Source organism: Myotis yumanensis, unplaced genomic scaffold (genome assembly GCF_028538775.1).
Source record: "Myotis yumanensis isolate MYYU_CA2020_CCGP unplaced genomic scaffold, mMyoYum1.0.hap1 SCAF_2, whole genome shotgun sequence".
In the NCBI taxonomy this organism is placed as follows: domain Eukaryota; kingdom Metazoa; phylum Chordata; class Mammalia; order Chiroptera; family Vespertilionidae; genus Myotis; species Myotis yumanensis.
In genome coordinates this window covers 139966211-139974844 of record NW_027223753.1, presented here as the reverse complement: position 1 = coordinate 139974844, position 8634 = coordinate 139966211, and the positions used below count along the sequence as shown (strand labels likewise).

The window sequence follows — 8634 nt, the reverse complement described above, 5'->3', positions numbered from 1 at the left end:
TCTGCCTTAAGAAATTTTCACTACCACCACTCTGTCTTTCTTCATTTTAAAATTTATCTTTATTGTTAAAAGTATTACAAATCAACCAAAGACCTTGGATGCATATATGCATAACCCATGGACACAAACAATAGGGTGCTGAAGGCCTGGGGTGGGGTGTGGGAGTGCACTGGAGCGGGTCAATGGGGAAAAATGCTTTTAACAATAAAGATTTATTTTTTTTAAAAAGAAAATATTACAGATGTCCCCTTTGTTTTGCTGTTGTTTTTCTTTCCCATTTACCCCCTCCTTCCCACCCCTCTCCCAAGCCTTCACCACACTATTATCTGTGTCCACGGGCTATGCATATATGCATACAAGTTCCTGGGTAATCTCTCCTCTTCCCCACCCACATCTTCCCTCTGAAATTCATCAGTCTGTTCACTCTTGGATCTATTTTGTTCATCAGTTTATTTTGTTCATTAGATTCCACATATGAGTGAGATCATGTGATACTTATTTTTCTCTGACTGGGTTATTTCAAATAGCATAATAACTCATGCTTTTTGCCAAATGTCCATGACTGGCTTCTTGCTACTCCCATATCAGCCTGACTGCTCATCTTTTCCTATAGACCTTTTCCAACCATCTGATCTAAAGTAATAGTCATTCTTTATCCCATTCCTCTATTTTATCCTCAGTCTTCCCACTTACTAGTTTTCACTATTTTCCTTACATGTATCTATTTACATCTGCTTCCCCAGTCTCCTCTATAAGAATGCAAACTTCATAAAAATAGAATCTATAATTGTGATGACACATAGTTGTCGGTTCTCAAACAGGATCATGTACATGAAGGACAAGGAGAGGCCAAAGAAGGAGGCAGACTGCTCCAGACTGGAAGGTGTCAGTTTAATAAGCAAGGGAACTTACTTACAGGCATGTCTTGGGCATCCACAAGGCGAGCAGATCTCCACACCTGCTGCCAGAATCTTCAAAGTTTGTATAGAGGCCGTAACACAGGTCAGCCATGTAGCAGATGGCCTCACCAACACCTTGTGGTCTCAAGGCTTCATGCTTGAAAAGAGTTCTCACTGTGAGAACAGAGGGAAGAACATACATTCCAAGGACAGGGGAAGGAGTGAGGACTTGGGTCCAGCTCATGGATCAGCTGGGGGTGATGTCATTCTAGATGACCTGCAACAACAGCAGGCGCGATAAAGTATTTATTGTGTGAATGTGAATAGTGGTATAATAAATGGCAGCTGTTTTTCCAGGACTGAACATAAAAAGTTTTTTAATGTTAAGAAAACATAAAAGTCTTTATAAATTTGGAAGTAACTTTGGATAACAAGAAGTGAGCTACCTGATTTTTTTTTTCCCCGAGTCCGTAAATTTTCACTGACCCCACATTGTTTCATGGATAAGAGGTGAGCTAGGAGCAAAATTCATCGTTCTTGCACAGTTCCTTCGGTAGACCCTTTTCCCCAACAATTCTTAACAAGCTCTCGTTATAGGAAATAGTATCCCCATGGTACCATATCAGCACAGATGTGGTCCTGCATTATCATAGAAATGTGTTCCTCACCTGAAATAATCATATTGGTCTAGAATTTAATTCTGAGGGAAGGGATTTTTTTTTTCCTGCTTTGTTCTTTGCTATATCCTCAGAGTGCATCTCAGAAATGTGCATAACCTGATATTGATGAGGTTGTAATCAAATTGAAGAGAATAAGACATCCATGAAATGCCAGAGGACCATACAAGGGAAATGTTGATACTTGAGAGGTGTTACATGGATAATAAGAGCTTGTGAGGTGGGAAGAAGACAGATGGGTTTGTTCTAGGGAAGTTGGGTAGATCTTGGTGAGAGCATTAAAGAAGGGGTAGGATTTGATAAACAGAGGGGCATGGTGAAGGTAATACAGATTGGGTAAAAGACACCAAACAAAGAAAGAAAGTGACTTATTCAGAGAACCATGAAGAGAAGGGCTGGACTTAGGGGTGGTACATGGTGAGTGTACCACATAATGAGATAAAGTGAACTCAAATGATGTAGAGTTAGAAAAATCAAGGTAATTAACCAAACAAATTGAAAGTTGAGATTGCTAGGCAATATGAATTCATAACACTATAAATTATAGAGAAGTCCTAAATAAGAAAGTATCTTGAGAAAAAAAGAAGTCTTTTAAAAAGCAAGAACTATGTAAAGGTATCTAAGGTATCTATTAAAGGCATTATAAATATAATTTCAAAGGAAGTTTCTAGGAATTATATAAAAGAGGTGGGAGCTCTTGCTGGATGCCTCAATGGGTTGGAGTATTGCCCCTTACACCAAAATGTTGTGGGATCGATTCTGGTCAGGGCACATACCTAGGTTGCAGGTTTGATACCCGGTCAGGGTGCATTTGGGAGGCAACTGATTTACGTTTCTCTCTCTCTCTCTCTCTCTCTCTCTCCCACCCCCCCTCCTTTACTCTCTAAAAATAAAAATATATCCTCGGGTGGGGATTTAAAAAATAAAAAGAGGTGGGAAAGGTGCTACTTTACCACCTCTGCTCACATCACACCTCTCCTCTAAGACAACAAACCTAGCTCAGTGCCCACTTTCTCTACAAAGTCTTTGCTGACCAATTTAGTGGGAATTTTTTCTTCCCACTTAAGACTTTATATTCAGGTTGTTGAGAAGAATAAATGGTATTAACTCAAATAAATTAAAATAAAAACACGGCTCTTAACAATTGCTTAGAAATGGGCATTTGCTTTGTTCTTTAGGTCTCAAAGGATACATTGAATTATTCCAGTTTAATACATTTGTAATGTGTAGATGATTAGGTCTCTCAAGCTATCGTCTGATGTCAATGCCAAATAAATCTCCTTAGATTTATTTAAAATATTTGAACCATTCCCTACCAATGACATAAATATCATCAATGACCTGTTGATAGAAATAATCTCCAAAACTATCAAGAAGGTAGGGTTTTGTTTCTGGATTTATTGAAAAAACTTCAGGCAACCAACCAGCCTTTATAAAATTTGTGTCAGAGAAATTCAGGTGAGAAAGTACATATATAAAGTTTTTATTAACCTCTGAGAAATTTGTTTAAGTTCTTTAAAGTTTTTTCTTTTTACAATGCTTATTTTTCAAGTTCTTAAATTCCTTAAATTATTTCCTTTAACCTAAAGTCTATTGTGTAAGCACTAGTCAAATTATTCTAACTCATTTGTATCACTTCTGAATTCAAGTAAATTTAATTTACTAAAAATAAATAAGCATTAGTGAAGTTTTGGAAACCTCTTTGAAAAATGTTTGTCACATAATTTACAAATTAACAGATTCAATGGGTTATTAACCTCTATAATGAAATGGTGTTTAAAATTTATGGTTTGGACGTTCTCTATGTATTAAATTATATGAGGAAGGAACATAATTTCAAAACATTGTTTTAAACTCCTGAAGTAATTTTAGGGACCTTCCTAGTTTCTCTTTTGGTTTTTAGAGAAATTAAATATCAGTGTAAAACATAACTGTCTGATTAATTATAATCAATAAGGAAAACTGAAGGGAATAATACTATGCAATATTACTTCAAGCTGGTAAGTGTAAGGCATTCTATGAAAAAAATTATTCAAATTATACTTCTATAGATTTCAAATGTTCATTTAAAAATATTGTTCCTAAAAGGATCAGTACCAAATAGTCTGAGATTTAAAAGTTAGTAATATTTTCAGGAAGCCAAAAGGAAAGAAATCTTTCTATAGCTCTCTAAAATGCTTTTCCTCTGTTCCTGGAATACAGAGTATTTACAGTCAATGAATATCTAGAAAATTATCAATGGGGAAATGTCTAGAAGGATCAACTGGTCTTCTGAGAAAGTATGTAGCACAGAGCAGGCATTTAATAAGTATGAGGTGAATAAATAAATGATTCTTGAATTAACTAAAATCAACAAAGGTAGGCTGAAATTGCATTCCCCAATACATTAGAATTCCATCTTTAAGGAAAAGTCTAGAAGATAGATAATTCAAGGTTTAATAGACTGAAAGTTTAACAAATGTGAGCATCATAGCATCTTAGAATAACATGGATAAACACAACATTCAAAAGAGTAAAACGACAACAAAGAGTTATTGTTTTACACAGAGGTAAGTGGCCTTAAGAATGCATTGCCATGCAAGATGTGAATATATTCCTGAATGGTTTGAGATATATGTAAGATTGTCAGTAACTATTATGACTTATAACTGTGAATAAATACCATTATTACAGGGATGGCACATCCTCAATACAACCAATGTGACGTTATTTACTATAGAATTATAAAGTGTAGAAAATATTAGTTGTATCCCTAATGGTTATTGTGGACTTATCAAGTTATAAAACATAGTAGACCTAAGAGCATGTCATTTTTATCTATTTAAAAAATTTTTCTGATTATAAAAATAGTACTCATTATAGATAATTTGAAATAGAGAAAAATACAAAGAAAAAAGTGATCTATAATTTCCATTGCACAGAGCAAGTTAGTATTAAGATTTTGGTGTTTCTGTGCTGCCTTTCCTTTACATTTATATATGAATATTTATTTAAAAAATTAGGGTTATTCCATATATAAAACATTATATTGTTAATGTTTTATTTTCTTATTTTTATATAGTGTTTTATTATGTCTAGTTTACCATTACATTAAATATTCCAAGTAAACACCATTTTTAATGATTACACAATTTACTGAACAAATGTTTACCTATTAGGTGTTTTGAAGTTTTCACTATTATAAATGAAATTACAATGAACATTATTATATGTAAATCTTTGTTTGAGGTACTTATTATTTCTTTCTTCTGGATTCATGGTTACTAGTCATAGGTTATGAACATGCAAGAATTTCCTTTATCTATTACCAAATTTATTTTTCAATGATTGCATCAACTTATATTTCTGCTAGAATGCAATTAGGTTCCCATTTTAGTGTTTTAGAGAAGGCTGTATATTATCATTTCTTTGCTATTATAATTGATAAAATAAAAAAGCCCTTATAACTGTTTCAAATGATGTCTCTCTAATCTACACTAATAAAAGAGAAACATGGTAATTAGCGTATGACCGCTACCCTTTTCATTGGCTAATCAGTAAGTATATGCAAATTAACTGTCAGCCAAGATGGCGGCCTGCAGCCAGGCACTGAAATGAGCATGAGGCTTGCTTGCTGCGGACTCCAACGTTCCCCGCCTCACTTGCCGGCCTCTCAGCTGCAACTCTAAGCAACTATGTACTATGTTGCAAATAAGAAGCTAAACAAAACACCAGAAACCAGCTGGACTGAAAGCCAGCGGACCAAAACTTTGTATCGATGTTTTCAGCAGCGAGGCCTCAGAGCTAAAGCTGGCCCAGAATAAAAAAAAAAAAAAAGAAAACAAGGAGCAGTTGGGAGCTTCAGTCACTCGCTTCCAGAAAAGAGTCCTCAGCCCCTCACCCAGACTGGCCAGGCACCCCAATGGGGACCCCCACCCTGATCCAGGACACCCTTCAGGGCAAACCAGCTGGCCCCCACCCATGCACCAGGCCTCTATCCTATATAGTAAAAGGGTAATATGCCTCCCGGCACCGGGATCAGGGGAGCAGCGAGGCTCCCGGCACCGGGATCAGTGTGACGGGGGCAGCGCCCAAACCCCCTGATTGCCCTGCAGCTCTGTGTGTGACAGGGGGCAGGGCCACAACCTCCCTATCCGCCCTGCTCTGCTCATGACAGGGGAAGGCACCCCAACCCCCTGATCAGCCCTGCTCTGTGCCTGATAGGGGGGAGCTCCACAATCCCCTGATTGCCCTGCGGCTCTGTGTTTGACAGGGTGCAGCGCACCAATCCCCTGATCAGCCCTGCTCTGTGTGTGACAGGGTAGAGCCATAACCTCTCCATCGGCCCTGCCCCGAGTGTGACAGTGGTGGCACCCCAACTCCCTGATCAGCCCTGCTCTGTGGGTGATAGAGGGTGGTGCCCCAACCCCCTTATCGGCCCTACTCTGTGAGTGACAGGGGGGAGCTTCTCAACCCCCTGATTGACCCTGCTCTGTGTTTGACAGGGGGCAGCGCCCCAACCCCCTGATCAGCCCTGCTCTGTGAGTGACAGGGGGCAGCGCCCCAACCCCCTGATTGGCCCTGCTCTGTGCATGACAGGGGGTGCCGCCGCTACCTCCCCATCGACACTGCCTTGAGTGTGACAGGGGGCGGTGCCCCAACCCCCCAATCGGCCCTACCCTGAGCGTGACTGAGGGTGGCATCGCAACCTCCCGATCCGCCCTGCTCTGTGCATGACAGGGCGGTGCCCCGACTCCCCAATCGGCCCTGCTCTGAGCCTGACCAGGGGCTGCACTTAGGGATTGGGCGTGCCCTCTGCCACCCGGGAGCAGGCCTAAGCCAGCAGGTCATTATCTCCTGAGGGGTCCCAGACTGTGAGAGAGCACAGGCCGGGCTAGGGACCCCTCTCCCCCCGTCCCCCGAGTGCACAAATTTTTGTGCACCGGGCCTCTAGTTAGTAATAAAGTCAAATATTTTTAATTTATTAAAAATTGTATTTTTTAATATTTTGCTATTTCTGTCCTTTACCTATTTTTCTAGTGATTTTTCCTAACTTGTATAAGCTCTTTATATAATAAAACTATAGAAAGATTATCATATTTATTGCAATAATCCCCTATTTTATGTTTGAAATTTGATTTTATTCATGTTTTTGACATGTAATTGAATGTACCAATTTTTATTCCTTTTGATTTCTCCAAATTCTTTTGATAGCATTTAAATTTCTTAAAATTTCTTTATGCACATGCACACTTAAGTAACTTTATGTTGCATGCATAAATGATATTATAAGTAACCTGGAAGGTTGTTTATATAGCCTTTTAATTTTTTTCCCCTCCTTTCTCTCTCTCTTCCCTACTTCCATCCCCATCACTCCTCGTCTCTCTAACTTCACCCCCTTGATATAAATACCTTGTAAATAGCCTTCCTTTGCCCCAAACCATTTTATTTTTAAATATATACTTAGCTAGCACTGAAGATAGTAAATTGCTAAGAATATGCAAATGAAAACAACCTTTAAAATTTTTTTTCTTGTGGTAAAACATACATAACATAAAATTTACCATTTTAACCACATTTAAGTATATAGTACAGTGGCCTTAAGTACATTTATATTGTGCAACCATCATCACCACCCATCTCTAAGACCTCCAATGTATCTTTGTGCATCTAATCTGATGTTTTTCTTGAAAATATGCTGGAAAAAATGTTAACGTAGCTAAAAAGGTAATAGCTTCAGGAAATTAATACTTCCCCAGAATTGGATCTGCACCAAAATCCATGTGACCTGTGAAAGCAATATGGAAGATGTTCCTCGTCCCTCTGGGCTAGACAGAGATAAATGGTTCAACTGGGCATATTATAAGTTAGTATCTCATTTCTCCACAATATTTTTTCTCAACAGAGAGGTCAGTAATGGCTGGAGAAAAATCATACCATGAACAATGAGTTTATCCTCACAGGATTTACAGATCACCCAGAGCTAAAACCCTTCTCTTTGTGGTGTTTTTTGCCATCTACCTGACAACCATGGTAAGGAATCTAAGCCTGATGATATTAATTTCAAAAGAGCATAGTCTTTACACACCAATGTACATCTTTCTGGGCAACCTCGCTCTTGTGGACTCTTGCTGTGCCTGTGCCATTACTCCTAAGATGTCAGGGAACTTCTTTTCTGAGAATTGAATGGTTACCCTTTATGAATGTATTTTATTTTCTTTGCACTGTTGAAATGGCAGACTGCTTTCTTTTGGTGGCAATGGCCTATGATCGCTATGTGGCCATATGCAGCCCACTGCAGTACCACAACATGATATCAAAGAAACTCTGCATTCAGATGACCACAGGGGTATGATTCATAGAGGGCTTCTATTCAGGTTAGCTTTCTGTGGATCTAACCACATCAACCACTTTTATTGTGATATTCTTCCTTTATACAGACTCTCCTGTGTTGACCCTATGTCAATTAACTGGTGCTATTTGTCTTTGCAGGCTCAATTCAAGTCTTTACCATAGGTAGTGTCTTAATATCTTACCTCTACATTCTCTTTACTATTGTCAAAATGAAATCCAAAGAGGGAAGGGTTAAAGCCTTTTCTACTGTGCATCTGCTTTCTGTCTGTTTCGTTATTCTACGGGTCTCTTTTTTTTATGTACATTAGACCAAATTTGCTTAAAGGAGGAGACAAAAATATACCAGCTGCTATTTTGTTTACAATAGTAGTTCCATTACTTAATCCTTTTATTTATAGCCTGAGAAATAAGAAAATAACAAGTGGCTTGAGAAAAATTCTGAGGAAAAAATGATCTCAAGGAAGTTTGAAAAAAACGGCATCTACTGTAGCATAATGACAAGTGCAGAAAAAATCTTTCAGGTGGAATTGCACAGAGAAAATGCACAAATGCTATCTAATAATAGACAAACACGGTAATTGACCGTACCTTTGCTACGCTTCCCATTGGCTAATCAGGGCGATATGCAAATTAACTGCCAACAAAGATGGCAGTTAATTTGCATGCATAGGCACAATGCTGGGAGGTGAAAGGGGAAGGACAGAAGAAGCCGCCTGCTGCTGACG

The 8634-nt window shown here is 38.5% G+C and overlaps 1 pseudogene; it reads left to right on the top strand.

The window, feature by feature from the left end:
• Positions 1-825: 825 nt before the first annotated feature.
• Positions 826-8362, top strand: LOC139002608 (olfactory receptor 5K1-like; annotated as a pseudogene).
• The last annotated feature ends 272 nt before the right edge of the window (positions 8363-8634 follow it).